The sequence below is a fragment of the Leopardus geoffroyi genome, chromosome B2, assembly GCF_018350155.1.
Source record: "Leopardus geoffroyi isolate Oge1 chromosome B2, O.geoffroyi_Oge1_pat1.0, whole genome shotgun sequence".
NCBI lineage: Eukaryota > Metazoa > Chordata > Mammalia > Carnivora > Felidae > Leopardus > Leopardus geoffroyi.
The window spans coordinates 5,075,693-5,103,091 of record NC_059332.1 but is presented as its reverse complement, the minus strand read 5'-3'; the positions used below and the strand labels follow the sequence as shown (position 1 = coordinate 5,103,091).

Below are 27,399 nucleotides of genomic sequence, written 5' to 3'. Positions count from 1 at the left end.
CCCTTCACCATACAGCTGAGCTCTTTACCCATTTCGTCCAACCCCCAACCCCTTTCCCTTATGGCAACCACCACTCCATTCTCTGTATCTGTGAATTTGTTTTCGTTTTGTTGGTTCGTTCGTTTGGTTTTTTAGATTCCACCTATAAGTGAAACCACACAGAATTTGTCCTCTTCCATCTGACTTACTTCACTTACCATAATACCCTCAAGGTCCATTCATGTCATTGCCAGTGGCTAGATTTCATCCTTTCTTATGGCTGAGTAATATTCCGTCGTATGTATCTCCACATCTTCTGTATCCACTCGTCTACGGACGGACACTTGGGCTACTTCCATATCTTGGCTCCTGTAAACAATGCTGCAGTGAACATAGGAGTACAGAGATCTTTTCAAATTAGTGTTTCATATTCTTCAGATAAATCATCGTTTGTTTATCCACTCACCAGTTGATGGATATTTAAGGTTTCTTCCTGCTCTTTGGCTATGAATACTATTGCTATGAATATGAATATTTTGGCTATGAATAATATTGCTATGAGCATTTGTATACAAGCTTTTGTGCAGACATGTGTTTCCAATTCTCTTTGGTGAGAAATGAATTCACCTGGCAGTGACATTACTGGGGGGCAGATGTTAACTCTATCTTCAACCATCTGAGAAACTGCCAGACTATTTTCCGAAGTGATGGCACCGCTTGACATTCCCACCAGCAGTGTCTGGGGACTCCTTCTCCACATCCTTGTTGTTATCTCTCTTTCTGATTATAGTTACCCTGGTGCATGTGAAGGGGTATTTCACGGGGGTTTTGATTTACCATTCCCTGATGATTAAGGGTGCTAAGCGTCCTTTCATGTGCTTTTGGTCATCTTTCTATTTTCTTTGTTGAAATTTCTACTCAGAGATTTTGCCCATTTTTTAGTTGGGTTGCATTTTTATTACTGAGGTGTATTAGATACATGATTTGCAAATATTTTCTCCCATCCTGTGAGCTGTCTTTTCTCTTTCTTGGTGCTGTTCCTTGAAACACAAACGTTTTAAAGTTTGATGCAGTTCACTTTATGTATTTTTTCTTTTGTTGTTGCTTGTGCTTTTGGTATCTTATCTAAGAAACCACTGAAAAGTTTTTACGCTTACCCCAATCATCAATCCTGAAAAACTAGAATGGAGGAGATGTCAAGGTAAAAAATGCAGTTTTCCATTTCAGCTACTATGCCATAGAACTGGAGATTCTTGGTCACAGCTGAACAAATCCTATGACCCTGTGTGCAGGGGGTCCATGTCTGGTCTCAGTGAGATGAGCCAAGAAATATCAGCAGTGTGCTCTGGGGGAAGAAAACACTTCTAGCTCAATCTTCTCTGCAATTTGGAAGGGCTGTAAAATGGGAAGGATAATCAAAGGAAAGAAATCTTTAAAATGCCATGACCATAATGTTCTGATGAAATTCAGATAAAAGTCAGATAGGACTCAGTTAAAATTTAGCTTTAACTACGGGAAAACCACTCAATCACGTTAGAATTGGCTTCTTTGAGTTAGGCTGCTTCAAACAATGGGATTTGTGGAATGATGATGGTGGGCATCTTGATTAAAAATATCTGCTTCAGGGGCGCCTGGGTGGCGCAGTCGGTTAAGCGTCCGACTTCAGCCAGGTCACGATCTCGCGGTCCGGGAGTTCGAGCCCCGCGTCGGGCTCTGGGCTGATGGCTCAGAGCCTGGAGCCTGTTTCCGATTCTGTGTCTCCCTCTCTCTCTGCCCCTCCCCCGTTCATGCTCTGTCTCTCTCTGTCCCAAAAATAAATAAACGTTGAAAAAAAAAAATTAAAAAAAAAAAAATATCTGCTTCATTGGGGCGCCTGGGTGGCTCAATGGGTTGAGGGTCCGACTCTTGGCATCAGTTCAGGTCGTGATCTCAGCAGGGTCGTGAGATAGAGCCCTGCGCTGGTCTCTGCACTAAGCCTGAGATTCTCTCTCTCTCCTCTGCCCCTCTCTCCTGCTCATTCTCTAAAAATAAAAATAAGAAGAAATTTTTTAATCTGCCTAATTTCCCCTTGGAGGGTTTAAATTGCATTAGAGGGTTAAATTTACATTAGATACATTGTATAACATTTTCTTAGTTGAAAAGCAGGTGCCATCCCAGTTTACATTTTTAATAAAATGACACTTTTTGAAGATTCTGTGCCAGCCTCCTCCCCGAAGCAACAGAATCCAGGGGGCTCCAAGGCTAACCTCCTCCAAGCCAACTCCTGCACGTTCAGTCCAAGTTAGGAAATGATTACTCAAGTGAATGCTTACATTGCCTAAATATATGACAACAAGAAAGCCAATAAAGTATTTAACAATTGTTTACTATTCTAAAAAGAACCAAAGAATGTCCCTTTAAGATATACATTGTCTACACACACATTCTTTTCTCTTAGAAAAATCTGGTTTTCTCAACAGCTCTCCTCATATTTATGGTCAGCAAGCATGCTAGATTTTTCAGGAATTCTCAAATATTTTATTCCTTCATAGTGCTATTTGGTTTATCAGATATGGTCTTGACTGTTGGTCATATTTATTATATAAAAATTAATCAGCACAATGAACATCTACACAGGACAAGTTTATGCTTAGACAATCCAGGCCTGGAGAATTAGCTCTATAGTTTGATCGTATATGCAACAGCACCGGGAACCTAGTCTCCTAAATTCAACCATACAGGCTTATCATTTAAGGTATGTATGATAACATGGGATTTAATAATAAAATCTCACAGTCCAACAGGGATTATTCAAGGCACATACAGCCCTTCTGTCCACAATAGAGTCATACGGTCACTAAACAAACGTGATATAAATTTTTTTTTTAACTTTTTAAATTATTTTTGCAACACAGAGAGAGGCAGAGCATGAATGGGGTAGGAGCAGAGAGAGAGGGAGACACAGAATCTGAAGGAGGCTCCAGGCTCTGACCTGTCAGCACAGAGCCTGACATGGGGCTTGAACCCACAAACTGTGAGGTCATGACCTGAGCCGAAGTCAGATGCTTAACCGACTGAGCCACCCAGGCGCCCCTAAACAAACATGATGTAAAAAGGAGAAAGAAACTATGTTTTGAGGTCTTCGCTGGGGTAGCAGTAAGTTGATGAATTTCTCCTCTAGTCCTGGCCTCATTTCATGGGGGCCCAAGCTGTGGAAGCCAGTACTCATTTGCTGACTGATAGTGGACTATTTATTTCCTGAAGGCCCAAGGGAAGCCATAGGCTTAGAAAATGAGATTTGGCCAGATAACCTGCATTGTCCCCAAGTTTGGAACATGGTTAAGAATCCAAGGAATATGCATGTGAATACTCACATGGCTCCATGGATTTTCTTCATTTTTTAGCCTTTTTTCATTCCCCACTCTCTTTCTTTCTAACTTTCCTTTTTTATTTTCTATTTCTCAGGCTTTATGCCTACCAGTACTATCCAAAAATCATTTGTTTATATTTTGGGTTAATTTATTTGTTTATATTTTGGGCTAAATACATACAAACTGCTATGCAAACTAATCTGCTGATACCATTTGAGAAGGAATTTTTTACCCATTTTCTTTGCCTGTTGGTCTCCATATGCAAAAGAAAAAGCAAATGCCATCAGGAACACTTTTATTCAGTTTTCCTTGAAGCCTGCTTCCTATGGACTTTTGCCTCTTGACTATTCCTTAATTTCATTTCAAAGGTCTTTCTTGATTCCATATGTCACTCTTACAATTCCAAATGTTATTACTAACTGTTCCATTTAATGTATATATAAAGGTTATAGTAGTTAATTGGAAAAACCTGGCTTCTGACACTTTTGCATCATCACTTAGAAATAAAATAATCAAGTACTATGAGGAGTTTGCTCCATTCAGTCTACCCTAATCCTGCATACAAAGAACTTAGGGTAAACATGAGCAGTTACCCTATCAAGAAATACTGAAATATTAGGAGTTTCTTTTCCTTCCTTCTCAGAACACATTTCACCTGATTTCCACAAAGATTCAGTGTTAAAAAGGAAATGGGAGAGATCTATACATGTATAATAATGTCTTCCACAGGTAAGATAACCTTGTCTATATTCACACAAGTATACTATAATTATGGAAGTCCACAAATTCTTTGTCCAGTAATAAAATAGTAAAATAATGTGCATGTGTCGGTAAAATCCCACAAGCAAATACATAGATGTGTAAGTGTACAGAGTACGAGGATATTTTTTCATTTGAATATTGCATTAATTATCTACTTCTCAATAGCAAATTACTCCCAAATTTAGTGTTAAAACAACAAATGTGGGGCGACTGGCGACTCAGTCAGTTAAGCATCAGACTCTTGATCTCAGCTCAGGTCACGATCTCACGGTTCGAGTTGGAGCCCCACACTGGGCTCTGAGCTGACAGTGTGGAGCCTGCTTGGGACTCTCTGTCTCTCTCTCTCTCTCTCTTTCTTTCTCTCTGCCCCTCCCTCTCTCTCTCAAAATAAATAAACATTTAAAAAGCTAAAATAAAAAAACAAATGTTTATTATCTTACAATTTCTTCTAAGTCAGGTCTCCAGGAGTAGCTTACCTGGGTGATTTGGGCTCAGAGCACTCATGTAGTCAACACCTTGGCTGAGGCTGCAATCATCTGAGGGCTTGACCCACATAACTGTTGTCAGGAGGCCTCGTTTTCTCACCAGGTGGCTTCTCCCTAAGGCTTCAAGTGCCCTTGGAACATGGTAGTGGCTTCTCCCAGAGTGAGTGGTCTCAGAGAGAGGCAGATGGGAGTCACATGATCTTTAATGACCCAAACGTGGAAGTCACACTCCATTACTTCCACATTGGTTACACAAGTCAGCCCTGCTCAGTGTGGGAAGGAAGTGCACAGAGATGTGAATGGCCTTGTGTTCAGGGTTGGGGATCACCGCTGCCATCTTGGAAGCTAGCTAGCTCGCTACTATATCTTTTGTGTTGTGTACAAAACAGGAAGTAGCCATAAAAGGACACTTACCAAAGACTTTCAGTTCTATCATAGTTAGGATAGCCTACGTCAGAGGTCAACAAGCTTTTTCTTAAAGAGTGATAGTAAATATTTTCAGCTGGCAGGCCATATGGTCTCTGTTGTAATTAGTCAATTCAGTTGTAGCACGAACGCAGACACAGACAACACAGAAACAAATGTCTTCCCTATGTTCCAGTAAAATTTTATCAAAACAGGCAACTGGCCCACAGGTGGTGGTTTGATGAGCCTGAACAGCAATCATTTATACTCAGTGGCTTAAACAACAAAGGTCTGTCTCTCACTCACACTTTTTCCGTCACAGATCTGCACACAGACTGTTCACTACGTACTTTCTGGAATTCAGAATTACGGAGTATCACATGCTTCCATGATCACTCAGGCAGAAATCAGGAATATGGCAAATCCCTCACTGGCTTTTAAAGTTTCCACCTGAAAGTGACACCACATTCATTCTCATTTCTTTGGCCAAAGCAAGTCACATGGCTACCCCTAACTTCACTGGATCAAGGCAGGACAAAACTCCTATGTGCCCAGAAGGGTAGGGAAGCAGATATACTTAGTGAACGGTGGTAATTACTACCAGAAGCACATTATTTCTTATTTGTTCTTTTTCTACCACTAGACAACTTTCCTTTTTAATTGAAGATGACATTGTTAGCAGTGTTACAGAAATTTAAATCTATAAATAATCTATTTTATTTTTAACTTGTTTATTATTTTTATTTTAGACAGAGAGAGCAAGCAGGGGAAAGAGGCAAAAGGAGGAGGGGGGAGAGAGAGAGAGAGAGAGCAAGAATCCCAAACAGCCTTCACGCTCAGCATGGAGCCCAATGAAGGGTTTGATCCCACAAGGCTGGGACCATGACCTGAGCTAAAATCAAGTCAGATGCTCAGCCCACTAAGCCACCCAGGTGCCCCTAAATCTATTTTTAAATCACCTTTTGCTATTTTGCTTTTCCCAAACCCCTCTGACCTCAATTGCTTCAATTTTGGTGGATCTGTCTATTGCCATGGCTTTGAGCAGACATTTATGCTATGTAACTTAATATAGTTATATATTAACTTAGTGCAGAAAAATCAGCATTTCTTTTGCCTGAAACAGAACATCCCCAATTCAGCTTTCAATTAAAAGACTCATGTCTTACTGTTTCCAGAAGAAAGAAATATAAGCTATTATCTATCTTCTTTCTTGCAAATAGTAGGGAAGCTGATCAATTACAAATACTTATTGAATACCTATTAAAATGCATACTGTGCTGCGTGTTTTGAAGGACAGAGAAAACTAAATGCTTGTCCCGAAGACTTTTTAATAGTTACCAACATAATAATAAACATTTGAAATGAGAGTGACCAATACTACACTGTATAATTAAGAGCTGAATTGTGAACAAGAGGCATTCAGTTGAGTAACAGTAAGATAAAAGGAAGGCCAATCAAAGGTACTTTAAATAGATGGGATTCATGGAGGAAGGACATTCAAATTAGCTTCAAGAGTTGGGAAGAATTTCACTAGGTTAAGGTGGGAGAAAAGAGGGATAAGAAGAAGAAAGTTTCTGGAAAAAGGAACACAATAACCGAGGGCATGAAAGTGGATGCTAGTCTGGCACAGCCATGAGAAAGTAAAGATATGGACCCAAATCCAATGAAAGATGCTATTCAGAAAGAGCAGGAGGGGCACCTGGGTGGCTCAGTCGGTTAAGCGTCTGACTTCGGCTCAGGTCATGATCTTGTGGTTTGTGAGTTCAAGCCCCGTATCAGGCTCTGTGCCTGGAGCCTGCTTCAGATTCTGTGTCTGCCCTTCCCCTGCTCATGTTCTGTCTCTCTCTGTCTCTCAATAATAAATAAACATTTAAAAAATAATTAAAAAAAAAGAAAGAGCAGGAAATAAATAATTTGAAAGATAGAATGAAGCTTTAGTTTTATTATTTTTTTAAAATATTTTTAATGTTTATTTATTTTAAGGAAAGAGAGAGCGTGAACAGGGGAGGGGCAGAGAGAGAGGGAGACACAGAATCCAACAGGCCCCAGGTTCCGAGCTGTCAGCGCAGATCCCAACATGGGGCTCAAACTCAGAAACCATGAGATCATGACCTGAGTTGTAGTCAGTCGCTTAACTGACTGAGCCACCTAGGCGCCCCGAAGCTTTAGTTTTAAATGGCAGCCTGAGCACATCCATTTGTCTCCCCTCCCTTACAACACACGATTAAAAATAACCATATATATATATATATATATATATATATATATATATATATATATTTTTTTTTTTTTTTTTTTTTTTTTTTTTTAATGAAGAAATCCAGGGGCACCTGGGTGGCTCAGTTGGTTAAGGTTATGGCCCTTGGTTTCAGCTCAGGCCATTATTTCAGGGTTCATGAGACAGAGCCCACATCAGGCCCTACACTGACAGTGCAGAGCCTGCTTGGGATTCTCTCTCTCTCTCTCTCTGTCTCTCTCTCTCTCTCTTTCTCTGCCCCTCCCTCCTTGCCTCTTTCTCTCTCTCTCTCTCAAAATAAGTAAATAAACTTTAAAAAACATAAATAAATAGATAGATAAATTACTCATCTCGTGAGAAATGAGAAAAGGACAATCAGCAGACAATAGCTTTTACACAATACTGATGAACCAATACTAGGGGGGTGAGTGGTAGCGGCCCAACAAAGCCCTCCTCTCTCTGGCTCTCCATTTTTTCATTGTAACAGGAAGTCTTCCGGTGTAGCAAGCTCTGCTCATGAACACAGAACTTCCTGTCAGCCTCTTCTGGTTTCTGAGTAATTAGCTAGCAGGAAAACCACCCTATATGCAATAGTAGAGGAAACACATCTAGAAAAAAATCAGCTTATTTTGTTTTTTTAAAAACTATAAAAAGCACCCCCCACATCACTGGGCACAGGAGGGAAATCAGCTACATAAGAAAGAAAGAAAAAAAAAAAAAAAAAAACAGAAGAAGCAAAAATAAATCTGACCTCACAAGAACCAATTTAAGTAACAGAAAAATAAATTTTCAAGCCTCTAATTAATATTTTTGGAGATATTCTAGATATAATAAATACCTAAAGTAAAACAAGATGTTATAAAGAAGGAACAATTAGAGAACAAGAAAAAGTACTTGGAAATTAAAAATACGCTTGCCACACTTTAATTGTTTCTAGAAAGGTAGAAACATGACATGAGAAAAATGAGAAAGACAAAAAATAAAGAGAAAATATAAAAGACCTGGAGGTCTAATCCAGGTCCACAATACAACCAAAATGTGTTCTAGAAAGAGAGCCCAGAGAAAATGCAAGGGTAGAAGTTATGATAGAAATCACTGAAGAAAATCTACCAAAGCTAAGATCACTATGAATCTTCAGATTGAAAGAAGATACTGAGAGGTTGGCAGGATAATATTAGATGTACTAAGGAAAAAAGAAGATCCAAAAAGCACTTAGAGAGGGAAGAAATCAGTCACCTTCAAGGGAATAAAAATCAGACTTGCAGCAGGCAATCTGCAATTATTAGATATCAGAAAACATTAGAATTTTTGTTAATGTCTTCAAACAACTGGATATCCATGGGGAAAAAGAAGAATCCTGATCCCTACCTCAAACCATACACATAAACCGAGATGAATTCTTGACTAAACATAATAACTAAAACAAAAAGATGGAAGAGGGGTGCCTGGGTGGCTCAGTTGGTTGAGCGTTTGACTTTGGCTCAGGTCATGATCTCATGGTTCATGAGTTTGAGCCCCGCATCAGGCTCTGTTCTGACAGCTCAGAGCCTGGAGCCTGCTTTGGATTCTGTGTCTCCCCCTCTCTCTGTCTCTCCCCTGCGCATACCCTGTCTTTCAAAAATAAATAAAAAACATTTAAAAAAATATGGAAGAAAACACAGAAGAATATCTTCATGACTTGGGGTAGGAAGGACGCTGAAAGCAAAAAAACATAAAAGGAAGAAATGATAAATTCATCAAGTTTTAAATAGTTCTGTTTCTTATAAATACATTTATAAGACAATGTATTGTTTGGAAAAAATACTTAAAAAACATACTCGAGAAAGCTCAAAATCCAGAATATATAAAGAACCCTGCCAACAACAAAAAAAGAGCTGTACAGTTCAAAAAAGATAATCTGATGCAGCTCTCTCTCGAGCTCGGCTGGTCTCCTATTTTGAGAGTGCACTTTTTGCTTTCATAAACTTTCCCACTTGTGTTTAAAAAAAAAGATAATTCATGTTTTTAAATGACTGAAAGATTTAGTCAAATACTACCTAAAGGAAAATACACAAATTGCACATGAAAAACTGCTCAAAATCATTAGAAATCAGGAATTAAAAACTAAAATCAAAACGAAATACTACTATATGACCAATATGACTGAAATTGGGAAGACTGACAACAAATGTTGGCAAGGGCTGTGGAGCAACCAGAACTCTCATGCTTTATTGGAAGGCTGTAAAATAAGATGATCATTCTGGAAGAAGATCTGGCAAGGTCCTCAAAAAATGAAACCTACAGCTACTCTATGACTTCACATCTCCACTCCTAGCACTTTGTCCAAGAAAAATGGAAACTGTGCCTACAAAAAGATGTGTGCAGGGGCGTCTGGGTGGCTCAGTCGGTTGAGTATCTGACTCTTGGTTTCAGCTCAGGTCAAGATCCCAGGGTCACAGGACTGAGCCCTGCGGTGGGCTCTGTGCCAAGCATGGAGCCTGCTTGAGATTCTCTCTCTTCCTCTGCCCCTCTCTCCCCCACTTGCACGTGCTCTCTCTCTCTCTCTCTCTCTCTAAAACAAAAAACCAAAACGAACAAAACAAAACACAAAAGATGTGTGCAAGAATGTGTGTAGCAGCTGTATTCACAATAGCTGAAAACTAGAAACAGTCCCCATGTATTTATCAGTAGAAAAATGGATAAACGGTGGTATAGCTATACAATGAAAGGGATGCAGACAACAACATGGATAAGTGTAAAAACATTATGCTGAGTGAAAGAATCCTTACACAAAAGTGTGACTGCTGTATGAGTCCATCTACAGGAAGTCCTAAACAGGCATAATGAATTCACGATGAGAAAAACAAAATTCAGAACAGCGGTTACCTCTGCAAGGGGGCAGGTGCAGGGATTTCCTGGGAAGGGACACGAGGGAAGACGCAATGTTCTATATCTTGATATGGGTTTGGGTTTCAGTGTCAAAACTCACTGAATGGTACACTTCAAATTTCTGCATTTTGTTGTATAAAAATTTTAGCTCAAATGAAAAAAATTGTAAACAAATATCAAACCAAATTGAATATCGGTAATGATCTGCATGCTGAAGTGTCTGAGAGTAAAGGGCAGCGATGTCTGTGACTTACTTTGAAATGCCTAGAAAATAAGATGGATGGATAGATGAGCAGAGGGATGGATACGTGGAAAGGTATTTAATAAAGGAAATATAATGTTAATTGTAGAATCTAAGTGACAGATGTATGGGCGTTCAGTATAAAACTTTTCCAATTTTTCTGTACTTTCAATTTCTTTTCATAATGTTGGGATAAAAGAAAATAATGAGATATTACTGTCAATATTTTGGAAGAAAATTATAAACCTAGAATTTTATGTACAGCTGTCAATCAAGCTATTGATAAAGCTATTTTCAGTTTTGCAAGGGATAATGTGATTTTTTGCCTACTTAGAATCTCTTAGGACACCATCCCTTCCTCATCCCTGGGGTAGGGTCATCCGACCTCCCAACATTCAGGGTGGGGCATGCGACTCAAATTTGGCCAAATAAGCGTACTTCATGCCCTGGGCCACAGTGATTGTTCAGAGATGAGCCAAGCAAAGTCCTTCAGAGGTATTTTACTGGAACCATCAGTAAAGTAGTTTTCATTTTTGCTAGGATCACAATCTGTGAAGAAGACTTGAGCCTGGAGAGATGTTGGAAACTACTTTGTCAGCACATGAGGTAAGCTTGCAGGAGAATGAAGCTGACACAGAAGGAAACAAAGGCAGAGCACGGAGAGAAAGAAACAAGGCAGTGATGACAATGTTTGAGTTCCTGGATTCATTTTGGACCATAACTTCCTCTCACCGTAGATTGTGGTGGAGAAAATATATGTATATATTTTTTGGTAGGCTCCATGCCCAGCATGGAGCCCAACATGGAGCTTGAACTCATGACCCCTGAGATCAAGATCTGACCTGAGATCAAGAGTCCAACATTTAACTGACTGAGTCACCAGGTGCCCCACAGTAGAGAAAATATTAATAATATAGTGAGAAAATCATGTTTTCCCCTTGTACTGTGTAGAATAGTAGCCCCCTAAAATTCATGCCCACATGGAATCTCAAAATGCAACATTATTTGGGCATGGGGTCTTTGCAGACATAATTAGTGAAGGTTCTGGAGATGAAAGCAGCCTGCATTTAGCGGGGCCCTCATAGGAAGAGGAGAGGACACACACAGAGTCACAGGGAAGGAGAGAGAGGCAGCGATTGGAGTATTGAGGCTGCAAGGCAAGAAATGCCAGGATTACTGGAGCCACCAGAAGCTAGAAAGAAGGAAGGCTCTTCCCTAGGGCCCAGAGAGAGCATGATCCGGCCGACTCGGACTTCCAGCCTCCAGAATGGTAGGACAGCAGCCCTAGGAAACTAACATACTTCTCAATAAGGAAAAAATAAATTACAAACTCTAAGAGCAAAATGTCCAAATGTGAAGGAAACTAAAATGTGGCAAGATTTTTGAGCAACAGGTAGAATGAAAGAAAAGAGGATGTATTTGTACAGATGTTCAGAGCATATTATTTTGAACAGTCCAGGGATGGTTAACAATGGATGTTACAGGCAAAATTTCCTCTGGCACAATATTTACGTAGTCATAATAACGTAAGCCCTGTGTATTGACATCACACTTTTAGAAAAAACCTATACGCATATAGCTCTTGGATACTGTCATGCACAGATTATAAATGCAATCACCCTTAACAATGTGAGATTAAAGATCTACCTGACAGAAGCCGTTGGTAGAGCGTGCGACTCTTGATCTCGGGGTTGTGAGTTCGAGCCCCACAATGGGTTTAGAGTTTACATAAAAAATAACAATAAAAGTAATAATAGAATTATCCTCAATAAAAAAAATTCTTGAAAAAGAAGTTGAAAAGTGAAAAGAGAGGGAGAAATGGAAGAGCAAGGGCACTAGTAACCTCATTTTACTTTGTGAGGAATTAAGAAATACTCTCAAATGTTGATGGCAAGAAAAAAGTTCAGGACCAAAAATAATTTATAACTATCAAAAATTGGGCGGTGGAATGAGGCAAGGTGGTATGGGGTAGTGCCTCTGAGCCTAATTCTTATCCTTCATAAACAGTAGCATGTCTAGGGGCGCCTGGGCAGTTCAGTCAGTTGAGCATCTGACTTTGGCTCAGGTCATGATCTCACAGTTGATGGGTTCGAGCCCCGCAGCAGGCTCTGTGCTGACAGCTCGGAGCCCGGAGCCTGCTTTGGATTGTGTGTCTCCTCTCTCTACCCCTCCTCCACTCACACTCTGTTTTTCTCAAAAATTAATAAAAACGTAGAAAACATTGTTTAAAAAAGGTAGAATGTCTAAACTGGTAGATACAATTCAATATTGCACAATATTATTATTGCATAATATTAAATAATATTGTATAATATTATTATTTAGGATTATGGAATAACCAGCATGGCAAGAAAAAAGAGATATGGTGGAAAGTAATTTTCTCAAGCATATTCTAGATCAAAGAAACTACATGAAGCCTACATCTGGGCATTGGGCCTGCGTTTAGGGCTGAGGGCTGTTTTTTTTTTTTTTTTTTTTTTTTTTTTAATATTATCATTTCTATTTTTTTATGTACAATTGGCTTTGGTAAAAATGCCAACAGATGAGGTGGATCAGATTATAGAGGGCCTTATAAAGATGAGGCAGGAAGATTTTTTACTAGATTAAGGCCTGACAACGGCACTTGGGAATGGTGGTAAAGAGATTGATTTAGTATTTAATAGGAGAAGTCCAGAAGACTAAATGTCTGGGTACAAGATAGAAGTCAGTCAAGAAGACAGTAAAATTTTTGGTCTGGGTGACAGTAATGGATTGAATTACCCTCCTCCCCATTTTTACGTGAAAGCCCTAACTCTAGTACTTCAGAAGGTGTCTGCGTTTGGAGATAAGGCCCTCAGAGGCACAACTGAGGTTAAATGAGGTCATTGGGGTGGGCTCTAATCCAGTATGACTGGTGTCCCTCTAAGAGGAGAGAGAGGACATCAGGGATGCATGTGGACAGAAAAGGCCATGTGAGGGAGGACACAGCAAGAAGGTGCCCATCTGCAAGCCAACTGGAGGCCTCAGGAGAAACCAGACCTGCCAGCACCTTAATCTTGGACTTCTAGTTTCTTCCAGAACTGTAAGAAAGTCAATTTCTGTTGTTTAAGACACCTTAAATGTCGTTTCTGTGGGTTCTTTTTTTTTTTTATTGTTGCTGTTGTTGTTGTTGTGGTTATGACAGTCCTATTGATGAGGTTTAGGGGTGACGGTGGGGTTCATGGGGTTCAGAGCTGATGGCCAAGAAAGAATTGTTGAAGATGTCTTTGGTACAAAAAGGTGATTTTATTGAAGCATGGGGACAGGACCCATGGGCAGGAAGAGCTGCACTGTAAGTGTGGGGGTGACCAGTTTATGGAATTGGAGGAGACAAAGTCAAGAAAGAGTTTCCAAAGACACGTTGACATTCTAAACACTTACTGGAGGCCCAGCTATGGTCAAGCTAAGGTTGTTTTTTCCTCTAGCAAAGCATTAACATAAGACAGTAGGGAATTCAGGCTGTTGATGGGATCACCTTTTTCTAGTAAACTGGTGGAGACACTTATCAGTTTAACCGTTTGTTTTTTTGTGCTTTCCTGTTTTGGGGTAGCTGGGAGTGTCCAAGGAGTAACATACATGTCCCACCTTGGTGGGGGTGCCAAGGTGCCGTGAGCCTGCACTTTGCCCTCAGCTAGCCCCACGCTCCCTCATCGCTATCAAACTAACACAGGGACAAAATGACCATGCCATGACCAAAGGCAGGGCAATGGGGAGGAGGAACCAGTTCGGGAAAGGAGATAGGTCCAAATTAGAGTAGCAGTGAAATACCAAGAGTAGATGAACAGTGAACACTGAGGGGCGAACGTGTAAGGGAGAAAGCAGCACGGGCCTTTCTGGCACCGACAGAATAGCTGTAGGAAAGATGCTGCGTGTTAGAGTGAAAGAGGAAAGACCGACTAGAGTGCCAAGGGTTGAAAAAGGGAGTACCCGGTAAAGGGGTGGCAAGAGGGATAGAAGTAATAAAGACAGGAGGAATTGCTAGCAAACAGAACGAAAGCCAAGGAAGAGAGAGAGCATTTGAGGTAGGAGAAATCATTTGTGTGTGTGTATGTGTGCGTGTACGTGTGTGTGTGTTTAATGTACCAGAGAGGTCAAGAGATTGAGAAACCAGAAAAGAATAACGGATTTAGCTAAAAAGAGGTCATTGTTGACCTTATAAGAGAACAGCGTCAGTGTAGCTGTGGGGAAGGAAACCGACTGCCAAATATGCTGCAGGAGAGACTATGGACAGAGGGAGGCTCAGGAGATGCGGGAAGAAACAGCACTGTGGGGGGTGGGTGTGTGGGGTGACTACCCAGAGCCCCGCTGCAGTAAACAGGGAAGAAAGTGGTGAGGTGGCTCCCAGAAAAGCTGGGAGCACGAAGAATGAATCTGTTTTAGAAAGGAGGGACAGAGAGCCAGTGGGGAAGAGGCCCTGGAGATCTTTGGAACTAGGAGTTAAGACAGTCGTAGAAGCTTGAGCCTGATTAGGAAGTCAATGAATGCGAGGGAAAGGGAGGGAGGAGGGGCCTCGGGGAAGGGAAGAAAGTCTACTGGAGAGATTGTGGGTTTAATAGCAGTCACTAAAAAATCAGCAAGAGGTGAGGCGCCTGGGTGGCTCAGTCAGTTAAGCGTCCGACTTCGGCTCAGGTCATGATCTCAGGGTTCGTGGGTTCAAGCCCCGCATCGGGCTCTGTGCTGACAGCGCGGAGCCTGGAGCCTGGAGCCCTGTTCGGATTCTGCGTCTCCCTCTCTCTCTCTCTGCCCCTCCCCCACTCGCGCGCTGTCTCAAAAATAAATAAATAAATATTAAAAAAAAAGAAAGAAATCATTGAGAGATACCAAGCGGGAGGAACACTCAATGTGTTCCTATAGGAGCTTAAAGCATTCATACAAGCAAGGAATTAAGGGCTGTCTGGAGCAGTTTACACCCTTAGTGTGACCTCAAGAAGCTCCTCCCTGAATCACCTTCTGTTATTGCACGGCTATTTCCAGTGTTCCGGGATTCCATCCCACAAGCCCAAGGCCATTTATATATACTCCAGGGCCAGGAAGATTCTCTGCTGGGAAGATTTTTTAGTACAAAATCAACTAGTCTCTGCTCCAAGTGAAATACCTAAGCGGTTTACGAAGACAACTGGCCAAAAGCTTCTAAGGAATGTTTTGCTAAGCAAGATGAACTGAGACCTCTTTCCATGCTAGGCCTGAAGAAATGAACGATGGAGGTAAAGATAGGAGTCACTCTGCAACTTTGGTGGTTGGCGTTCATTCAACAGCTCAATAGTGTCCTCAGTTCACAGGCTCCCTCCTTCTGCTGGGACACTCCTTATTCTTGTTGACTCAGGAACTCAAACTGGCTCCTGTGGTTCCCAACCTCTCAGGTGCATTCAAAGGCAGAAGAGAGGGTAAAAGCCTTTGTCTTCCTGGGGCTACTCTTAATAGGGGAAAAGATTTATTTGCCAGTAGCCCTACAGATGTCCCCTCAAATCTCATTGGCCATGCAAACGGATCATACGCCTGGCTACTCTTAGGTGTCAGGGAGGCTGACAGGAGGCCTGACCAGTAGTGAGTCATGCCAAGGGGCTGGGTATATCCCCCAAACAACAGCAAGGGGAGAGCTGTAGGGTAGGCAACAGTGCCTGTCACAGCGAATCCAACCCACATATGTAAACATTTGGTCTTAAATCTGCATCACATTGTGTATAATGTTTTCTGGGTTTTTGTTTTGTTTTTCTAACATTTTAAATCTTTCACTACATGGACTATTTTCTTGTATGGATGTGACTGTAGTGTCTCTGGGTGTTTTTCCTAATAAGTTATAAGAAAATATCTATTTGTATTTTAACTTTATAAATATGTTTCTATATTACACTTAATCCTGTTTCTTTAGGTAAGACTGACTGCTTACTCTGAGTACTTGTGAAACTAGTATATTCACACTTCCTCCCTCTTTCTGCTCTTTTTAGTATTTACTTTTATATCTTAAAATATACTTCTTCTATACTTGATTTATTAGTTGTGGTTTTTTTGAACTTTTTTTAAATGTTTATTTATCTGTGAAAGAGACAGAGTGTGAGTGGGGGAGGAGCAGACAGAGAGGAAGACACAGAATCCAAAGCAGGCTCCAGGCTCTGAGCTGTCAGCACAGAGCCTGACACGGGATTCAAATTCATGAACCATGAAATCATGACCTGAGCTGAAGTCTGACGTTTAACTAACTGAGCGACCCAAGTGCCTCTATCAGTTGTGGTTTCTTTTTTATTAAAAAAAAAAAAAATTATTTTTAGAGAGCAAGAGTGAGCAGGGTAGAGACAGAGAGACAGAGAGACAGAGAGAGAGACAGAGGGGGCAGGTGGGAGAATCTCAAGCAGGTGCCATGTTCAGCACAGAGCCTGACATGGGGCTCGATCCCACAACCCTGGGATCATGACCTGAGCCGATGTCGAGTTGGACACTCAGACAACCGAGCTACCCAGGTGCCCGGATTTACCAGTTTTAAGGGATCTATTTTTATCACTATTAAGAATGACTGAATGAGCAGAACTTAAATGACTTCCCTCTTTCTGTCACTTTTCTTCTCCCAACTGTTGTTCACTATGGACTTTGTCCAAATGGGAATTGAGATATAGGCACTTGAGACTTCCAGTGATGTACAAGGGAGATTTTCTTGCTGGGGAGATTGGTAAGAAGATGGCTTTTTGCTGTGATATGGAACTAGATATAGGGCCCAGTCACGAAGGAGGGACCAGCTTCCGGGCCAAGGTTATCCTGCTGAGATATACAAGTGATAATGGCATCTTGTAATCAAGATGTGTGTAGAACCAGACATTAAGGAAAGTCTAGTGGCAGAGTCATTAGCTTTTCTTCAGCAATCTTCAGAGGCGTTAATCTGTGAGAATGTGCAGTTCCCCTCAGGTCTGCATTTTTATTTAAAACAAATTTTTTTTTTAACATTTATTTATTTTTTAGAGACAGAGACAAAGCACAAGTGGAGGAGGGGCAGAGAGAGAGGGAGACAGAATCTGAAGCAGGCTCCAGACTCTGGGCTGTCAGCACAGAGCCTGACGCAGGGCTCTAACTCATGAACCGTGAGATCGTGACCTGAGCCGAAGTCAGATGCTTAACTGACTGAGCCACCCAGGCGCCTCAGGTCTGCGTTTTTAAACTTGGACTTTCTTCCGGACGGCACTGGTAGTTTTGGACCTAAGGCTATCCAACCGAGAGAGCAGTGTTAAAATGGGGCAATCCCCTTCGCCCCAAGATTAGATCTTGGGTTGGGTATCACCTTGTTTTTCATGCAGCCCCTGCTGCAAACTTTGACCTTCTAGACTCTGCCTAGACCACTCGTACCTCAAGTCTCCTGTTCCTCAGCTGATTTCTTAAGGTGCGACCTCCTTTCTATTAGATCACCAGGACCTGCCTGGCCTCTTCAGCCATATATTAGTTCCTCTGGTACTTGACATCTTACCTTCCTGAGTGTTAGCGTCTGCCAGATCTCTCCTGGTTAGCTACGCTTTTAGTCCTTTCCTCGCGACACCAGCCCTGCCCACGGCTGCTTAAATCCCACAGCGGCACTTGGTTGGAAAGCCAAGAAACGAGAACACTGTTCTGAAAACAAACAGGGAGTGTGTGTATGGGGGAAGTTGTCTACCACAGATCGACAAACTTTTTCTCGAAAGGCTCAGATAGTAAACATTTTTAGACTCTGCAAGCCATACAGTCTCTGTCACAACTGCTCAGCTCTGCCTTTGTAGGAGGAAAGCAGCCACAATTTTATGGTGTATTCCAGTAAGACTTTAATTACAGATGCTGAAGTTTGAATTTCATTTCGCGTGCCACAAAAGATTCTCCTTTTGGTATTTTTTACTTCAATTATTTAAAAATGTAAAAACCGGGGCGCGTGCCAACCGGGTGGCGCAGTTGGTTAAGCGTCCAACTCTTGATTTCGGCTCAGGTCACGACCTCACGGTTCGTGAGCTGGAGCCCTGCGTTGGGCTCTGCACTGATAGCTATGAGCCTGCTTGGTATTCTCTCTCTCTCCTCACTCTGCTCGTCCTATGCTCTCTCTCAAAATAAATAAATAAACTTAAAAAAAAATTGTAAAAACCATTCTTAATTCATGGGCTATTAAAAAACAAAAAAGACAATGGGCCAAATGTGGCCCATGAACTGACTATTGTTTGCACTTGTCTGGTCTACAAGACTGAATGTCAAACATTGAGGTGGGACCGACGAGAAGCCTAATGGACACAGGGTCTTTCTTTCTGTTCATTTAATGAGAAGGCATGTGATATCCTTAATGAAGTCTGCACAGTTATTTATTGAAAGAATGCTATACCTCAGTGGGATCTTACCATTGCTGTAACTTCAGGAATATACAAATACCAGAAAACGGAGAAAGAAGGAACACTTGGACATCTGATCCCCGCAGTTCTTTGTTTTTCTTTCCAAATGAACCAGAAATGCAGGAGAAACTGGCAGATAACAGCTTTCTTTTGTTCAAATGGCCTCATCTAATTTATTTTAGCCTCAAGAAAGAGTATTTCTAGGTGTCCTAAGTACCCAACACATTAAAGAACCGTTCTTAGTCTGACTGTGCTTTATTGTTTAATTTAGAATTGATAACCTGAGCTGAATATTTTCACATGGAACTTTCTTGAAAAATGTCACATTTTTAATTTACAAGATTTATTCATGTGTAATTTTCATGATTATAGTCATCACTGGGGTAATACTGAGCAGATCGTTATCCATACATCCATTGCTATACTCAACATCGTATGTTAGGCTTTGTTTTTTCTTCATAAACTTATTTTAGAATACTTTTATATTTACAAAATGTAACAAAGATAATACAGAGAGTTCCCACATAATTGTCATCCAGGTTCCCCAGCGTTAACATCGCACATTACTGTGGTATGGCTGCCAAACTAAGGAACCGACGTTGGTACGATACATCAGCTAAACTCTAGGCTTCTTTCAGACTGCGCCCGTGCTAGACTTTTGATAATGAAATCAGAGTAAATTACTACAACTCCGCTACCATTTTATAATAAGAGATTAATAATTAGTCTTTCGTTAAAATAATCACAGGATATATAGCTTTTTAACTATTCTTTCCTCTTAATCATTCTAATTCATAAGAAGCCCCGTCAATACTATTTTCTTATTAAAGAGTTCCACATGGGATCCTTTAGCTAGATATTTGACACTGTTCAATATGTAACATGGAATAGAAAATAAAAAGGGCAACCGTTTTGTTTTAAAAAGCCAACCAAGACCAAAACCAATCTGTGACTTCTATTAACATCAGCTGTTTTACTTCTATTACATCAGTAGCCGCCACAGGGCAACCATATTTGGGAAATAACAAAATTAAAAAGGAAACTATCTTGCTTTAAGCTAGTTCCTTTTCTTTAAACTTATCTTTTCCAATAATAAACACATACTGCTTATTAAGGATCCTCTTATATGCTAGTTAATTTTCTGCATTGTGTTGATTTAAGCAATAAAAAAGCCCCACCACGCACTAAAGGACTCAGGGAGCTTCCTTCCCTGTTCCTTATCCGACCCGTCAGCACCATATACTGTTCTTTTTCTCTCCCAGTCTCAAGGTCCACTTCACCTCAGCTCCGGCTTCCTTCTCAGCATAACTGAGACTGTACCTCAACAGCAAGGAACTTCTGAAGGCAACACTCACCTCTCATTCAAGTAATACAGGCAGGGGCGCCTGGGTGGCGCAGTCGGTTGGGCGTCCGACTTCAGCCAGGTCACGATCTCGCGGTCTGTGAGTTCGAGCCCCGCGTCGGGCTCTGGGCTGATGGCTCAGAGCCTGGAGCCTGTTTCCGATTCTGTGTCTCCCTCTCTCTCTGCCCCTCCCCCGTTCATGCTCTGTCTCTCTCTGTCCCAAAAATAAATAAACATTGAAAAAAAAAATTAAAAAAAAAAAAAAAAAAGTAATACAGGCAGTTAGAGTTAGTTGCACAAACTTTTCCCTTTGCCCTTTCGACACTAAAAGGGTTAGATGCAGTCTTTTCCGGGCTCTGTGAAGCCCTGAGACCAGAAATCAATGTGTACTGTGTGTATTTAACCTGTTAATGGGGTGTGTAATCGTCAACTTTTAAATTATCTGTGGGGATGGGGGAGGGGGGGGATAGTGACATCCCACAATTTTATAACTGAGAAAGATGACATATTTTTTTAAATGTTTATTTATTTTTGAGAGATAAGAGCGCAAGCAGAGGAGGGGCAGAGAGAGGGGAACAGAGGATCCGAACCTGGCTCAGCGCTGTCAGCGCAAAGCCCACTGAGGGGCTTGAACTCGCTATCTGAGTCAAAGCCGGATGGTCAGCCGACCGAGCCACCCAGGCGCCCCAGAAAGCCGATATTTAGTCTGCGTTAATCTCCACTAAATCTGTCCCCTGCATGCCTTCCTGGGAATAGCTTCAGGGTATAGTTTACAGTAAACGTGCAAAGGCCAGAAGATCTGCAACTGGAAAGATCAAAAGGGAGGAGCAGGAAGCAGTTCAGGAAGCAGACATTCTCACGGGCTCTCCTACACCCAGCAATTTCTCTCCATCTTCTGATGACTGACAGGCCTTTAACGAGGGACACAACGTTCTAGTTCTTAATTCAAGATAAAGGACAGAGCTGGAGCCGTTTTAGAACAACCACATTCAAGGGCCAAGCAGAAAGGGGAGCTGTTGGGGGGTTCTGAGCAGGGACACTGAAAAACTCAGGAGGAGGAGGGAGCAACAGAAGGAGCAAAAGGGTCATGAATACTTTCAACTTGTTGAATCTAGACAGTGGGCACACAGACTTTCATAGTATTGTTCTGTCGATCTGCACAGATGTACGAAATTTTTCAAAATAAAAAGGATGTGAGAAATCTGCATGTATGTTTGAAGTTTTTCTTTTAAAAATATTGGGGGTGGGGCGCCTGGGTGGCTCAGTGGATTAAGCTTCCGACTTCGGCTCAGGTCATGATCTTGCGGTTTGTGAGTTCGAGCCCCACGTCGGGCTCTGTGCTGACAACTTGGGAGCCTGGATCCTGCTTCAGATTCTGTGTCTCCCTCTCTCTCTCTGCCCCTCCCCTGCTTGTGCTCTGTCTCTGAAAAATGAATAAATGTAAAAAAATATATATATCGGGGGATATCCAAATATGATGTGAACATAAAATCACAATGGAAAAGTTATGGTTAAGAGCACCTGCCTGGCTCAGTGAGTGTGCGACTCTTGATCTTGGGGTCGTGAGTTCAAGCCCTACATTGGGTGCAGAGCCTACTTAAATAAATAAATGAAACTGAAAAGTTATGCTTAAATGTTCGTTGTCATACCTAAGGGAATGTAGATCGTAGAGAGGTACGGCCCAACTGAAACTGTTCCACTTGAATTTTTTTTCCCCCCAGTTACTTTGGCGCTTATTTAAGCCAAGAGGAAAAGGTTATACTGTTTTCATGCAACATATACTTGGTTCTTTATTTTTTTTTTATTATATTTTTTAATTTTAACGTTTATTTATTTTTGAGACAGAGAGAGACAGAGCATGAACAGGGGAGGGACAGAGAGAGAGGGAGACACAGAATCTGAAACAGGCTCCAGGCTCTGAGCTGTCAGCACAGAGCCTGACGCGGGGCTCGAACTCACGGACTGTGAGATCATGACCTGAGCTGAAGTCAGACGCCCAACTGACCAAGCCACCCAGGCGCCCCATACTTGGTTCTTTAAATAACAACCATGACAAATAGTAGAAGGAATTAGAGAATGCTGCGCTTGTAATCCATTCAAAACACCAACATTTGGGTTGTACGTAATTAAAGAATATGTAAGATGCTTTTTGAATACCGTAGCAGCTGGTATGTAGAGACAGGCCTTCAGCGGACGCAGGAATGCAGATTAGGAAAGACAAAAAAATCATGCAGGAACTTGTCAATGTTATACAACTTCTATACAGTACTTTGACTTAAATCCAAGACTCTCCCCTATTTGTGGTGAGCAACTGCATGTAACATTAAATGCTGTTTCCCTCTGGATTTTACCCGGGAAGAGCCCAATTTTGTTTTTTTAGCCTTGCGAATCATTTACCGAAAAGAAGGCAGCCTTGCCACTTTTACATGTATGCTATCAATGTCAGTATTTCTTGGGATTGCAGGAAGATTCACATTCTTTACAGCTGATACAGCACAGGTTGGAGCTCCAGCGATGCCCGCCTCGTCAGGGTTGTCTTCGGGTGTTTTTGTGCATCAACGAAGGGAACATCTCATTCATGCTGGTCCCCAATACCGTTCCCCGCGTCCGTTTCTGCAAGCATACCATCGACCTTGTCTACAGGGAGAATGAAATCCGGTTCAGACACTTTCAAAAATACTTGTCTAATGTCTCCAAGAATACCAAATTACATTTCAAATGCCAACTTCACTCTCCGAAGAATCCACATGGAAGACAAAACAGAAGGCTGTGTGTCACGTCCATACGTCAGTTTGTTAGAGCCTCTAAGTAATGATCCTCCTTCTAGGAAACTGCAAACATTTTCATCTTCCTTGCGTGGCAACCGGAAAATCTCCCTGATGGTTTGCTGTTGTGGGTCTTCATGGCAGGGCAGGCAGAAAGTGCACAGCCACTGCTTCCTGTGCTTGAGGACGAGGAGCGCCTGCTCGTGGCTGGGCTGGGCAGGAGTGACCTGGCGGGTGCTGGGGGCCAGGCTGGGGCAGGCGAGAGGGCCTCGCCGGTGCATATTTTTTAGTTGTCTTTTTGTTCGTTGTTGCCATTGGTTTTGTTGTTGTTGTTGTTGTTTTTTTATCTTGAACTTTTCAAGTAAACACAACAGTGGAGGAAATGAACGGGCATAGAAAAGAATATGTGTGTGGTGAAATACCACCTACTCATCATCCACTTTCAACAATTACCAACATCTCCCAGGCTTGTTCCATGTATTCCCCTCACTCTGTTTTTTCTTTTTCTGAAGTATTTCATTTTATTTTATGTTTATTTTTTATTTTTGAGAGAGAGAGCCTGCACGCACACACAAGTGGGGTAAGGGCAGACAGAGGAGACACAGGATCCGAAGCAGGCTCTGTGCTGATAGGAGAGAACATTCTTCCGGAACATTTTATTTTTTAATTTTTTTTTTTTTTTCAACGTTTATTTATTTTTGGGACAGAGAGAGACAGAGCATGAACGGGGTAGGGGCAGAGAGAGAGGGAGACACAGAATCGGAAACAAGGCTCCAGGCTCTGAGCGGTCAGCACAGAGCCCGACGCGGGGCTCGAACTCACGGACCGCGAGATCATGACCTGGCTGAAGTTGGACGCTTAACCGACTGCGCCACCCAGGCGCCCCGTCTTCCGGAACATTTTAAAGTAAATCTAGAGAGACATTTTTGTAACGTGCCAACAGTCATCATCACACCTAACAAAATTTATGGTGGTTCCTTAATAGCCTGTATTTTGGAGTATGAAGTTTCCAATAATTCTTAATATAATTTTGGTTGAATTTTCTTATTTTGAGGGAGAATGCACATGCTTGTGGGGGAGGGGCAGTGAGAGAGAGAGTCCCAAGCAGGCTTATGTGGGGCTTGATCCCATAAACCGTGACATCATGACATGAGCCAAAATTAAGAGTTGGATGCTTGGGGCGCCTGGGTGGCTCAGTCAGTTAAGCTTCCGACTTTGGCTCAGGTCATGATCTCACAGCTCGTGGGCTCGAGCCCCACGTCGGGCTCTGTGCTGACAGCTCAGAGCCTGGAGCCTGCTTTGGATTCTGTCTCCCTCTCTCTCTGCCACTCCACTGCTTGCTCACTCTCTCTCTAAAATGTAAATAAACGTTTAAAAAAATTTTTTTTTTTGAGACAGAGAGAAACAGAGCATGAACGGGGGAGGGTCAGAGAGAGAGGGAGACACAGAATCTGAAACAGGCTCCAGGCTCTGAGCTGTCAGCACAGAGCCTGACGTGGGGCTCGAACTCACGGGCCGCGAGATCATGACCTGAGCCGAAGTCAGACACTTAACCGACTGAGCCACCTAGGCGCCCCAACATTAAAAAAAATTTTATTAAAAAAAAAAAAAAGAGTCGGATGCTTCACCGACTGAGCCATCCAGGTGCCCCTAAATTTTTTTTTTTAACTTTTTAACATTTATTCATTTTTGAGAGTGAGAGAGACAGAGAATGAGCAAGGGAGGGGCAGAGAGAGAGGGAGACACAGAATTGGAAACAGGCTCCAGGCTCTGAGCTGTCTGCACAGAGCCGGGCGCGGGGCTCGAACTCCCAGAGTGCGAGATCATGACCTGAGCCGAAGTCGGACGCTCAATCGACTGAGCCACCTAGGCGCCCCTCCCCTAAATTTTTTTATACTCTTAATTGGCCTTGTAAAGATTGAACTAATACAATACTGAAGAAATAAATATCTACATTTGCTACGGACTGAATGTTTGCATCCCGCCCCCACCCCCCCCCCCCCCAATTAATATGTTGACACATACTCCCAAAGTGATGTTATGTGGAGGTGAGACCTTTGGGAGGTGATTAGGTTATGAGGTAGAGCCCTTATGAATGGCATTAGCGCCCTTATAAAAGGACCCCAGATAGCCTGGCTGGCTCAGCTGGTAGAGCATGTGACTCTCAGGGTCATGAGTTGGAGCCCCGCATTGGGCGTAGAACTTACTTTTTAAAAATATATGTGTACTTTTTTTGGTAAAGTTTAAGTAATCTCTATACCCATCATGGGACCTGAACTCACGACCCTGAGATCGAGTCACATGATCTTCTGAGCCAACCAGGCACCCCAGCTTAATTGAAAAACAAAACAAAACAAAACAAAACAAAAAACCACAGGTGGTTCAGTCCGTTAAGCATCAGACTCTTGATCTCAGCTCAGGTCATCTTGAGGTTTGTGAGTTTGAGCCCCACACTGGGCTCTGTGTGCTGACAGTGCAGAGCCTGCTTGGGATTCTCTCTCCTCTCTCTCTCTCTCTCTCTCTGCCTCTATCCCACTCGTGCTCTCTGTCAAAGTAAGTGAATAAACTTGAAAAAAAAAAAAAACCCACAAAGGGCCCCAGAGAGCTCCCTTGCCCCTTCCAATCACGAGAGGACGCACATGAATTAAGAAGCAGACTCTCACCAGAGGCCGACTCTGCCTGCCCCTCGATCTTGGGCCTCCCACACAGCAGGTCTGTGAGAAATCCATTTCCACTCTTTATAAGCTGCCCACTCTATTTTGCTACAGCAGTCTGAAGTATAGTAAGACAACGCTTATGCAAAGGCCTTTAAGAAATTGAAATTCAGGGGTGCCTGGCTGGCTCAGTTGGTGGAGCATGTGACTCCTGATGTCAGGTCCTGAGTTCAAGCCCCGTGTTGGGTGTAGACATTACTTAAAAAAATAAAATCTTAAAAAAAAAAAAAAAAAAAGAAAAGAAAAGAAAGAAGGGCACTTGCGTGGCTCCGTCAGTTAAGCATCCGACTTCGGCTCAGGTCATGATCTCAGGGTTCATGAGTTCAAGCCCCGTGTCGGGCTCTGTGCTGACAGCTCAGAGCCTGGAGCCTACTTTGGATTCTGTGTCTCCCCTCTCTCTGCCCCTTCCCTGCTCATGCTCTGTCTCTGTCTCTCAAAAATGAATAAATGTTAAAAAAAATTTTTAAAAAAGAAAGAAATTGAAGTTCAACAGTAAACATTATCTGTAATAAAAGATGAATGACAGCACTGGTGCTCAGAAAAAATAAACAAGTTAGGAGACAATTTTAGGGAAAATCTCAAAAAATATTTGACATGAGAGCATTGCCAAACAAGTATTGTCAAACAAGTATTCTCCTAGCTTATCGGCGGGCATGTAAATTGGTTGGTGTGCCAGCCAGATGGCATGCTAACAGGGTTTACTGAAGGAAGTCTGATAAGAGGATTATTTATAGACGTGCCCAGGGCTGAGGAGGCCTACAAGGGTTGGTGAAGCGCCCAGGGACAAGCAGCCACAGGAAGTGGCAGCCACCAGGCACATCCAGCAGGGGGAGGGGGCTCTCACTGAACCTTGGAGGGAGTGGGTACGGAGGAGGGAGGAGCCACCCAAGCGGCTCCTGGAAAAGGGGTGTAGCCACGGCCACCCAGAGGCCCGGGGCTCCTACCTCCCACCCCGTCTTGCTGCCCGTGTTTCTCACAGGGAAGCTGACTGGGAGTTGGTGGGTAGAGATGTGATCTGATACGGTTTTACAGAGGTTAGGGCACAAGAGTGCAGGAAGGTAGCGTCTGGTCACCTAGAGGGGCAAACATGACTACCCGATGCGGAGACAAGTTAACACTGGCTACCCGCTTTAGATGTACACCTTAGGATCTCACAATCTGACCCCTAAGAATTCACCCTACAGAAAAACTCAAATGTAAATAAAGTTGGAAAATAAAAAATAGGAGTATTTTGTATTTGTTGAGAGCTTACTTGTTAGGTATGAGGGACCAAGCAAGGCATTTTACATTTAATCCTCACAAGAACCCCTCTGAGTTCTGCATGATTAGTACTGACATTTTACACTTAAGGAAATTAAAGTGGAGTAAGGCTAAGCCGGGACCACAGAGTTAGCAAGTGACAATACTGGGACCCAGTTCTAAGGAAATCCATGGCAGCATCGTCTGTAAAAACAAAAGACTGAATACAACCTAAATGACAGACAAGGCAAATACATTATGGTACGTCTACACAATGAAATACTACGCAGCTTAAAAAAGAATGGAGTAGGGCACCTGGGTGGCTCAGTCGGGTAAGCGTCTGACTTTGGCTCAGGTCATGATCTTATGGTTTGTGAGTTCGAGCCCCCACATCAGGCTCTGCGCTGACAGTGCAGAGCCTGCTTGGGATTCTCTAATTGCCTCTCTTTCTCTGTCCCTCCCCCAAACCAGTCAAAAATAAATAAATATTTTTTAAAAATGTGTTTCTTTACTAAAAAAAAATGTTTTAATGTTTTTATTAATTATTTTTGAGACAGAGAGAGACAGAGCATGAGCAGGGAAGGGGCCGAGAGGGAGACACAGAATCTGAAGCAGGTTCCAGGCTCCGAGCTGTCAGCACAGAGCCTGACGCGGGGCTTGAACTCACGGAC

At 42.3% G+C, this 27,399-nt stretch overlaps 1 long non-coding RNA gene across 1 annotated transcript in view; it reads right to left on the bottom strand.

The window, feature by feature from the left end:
• Positions 1–309: 309 nt before the first annotated feature.
• LOC123607938 overlaps positions 310–27,399 on the bottom strand; it is a 47,719-nt gene continuing 20,629 nt past the window's right edge. Inside the window, exon 3 of the long non-coding RNA XR_006716993.1 lies at positions 310–1,374. This is a non-coding gene — a long non-coding RNA (uncharacterized LOC123607938). The remainder of the gene's footprint in view (positions 1,375–27,399) is intronic.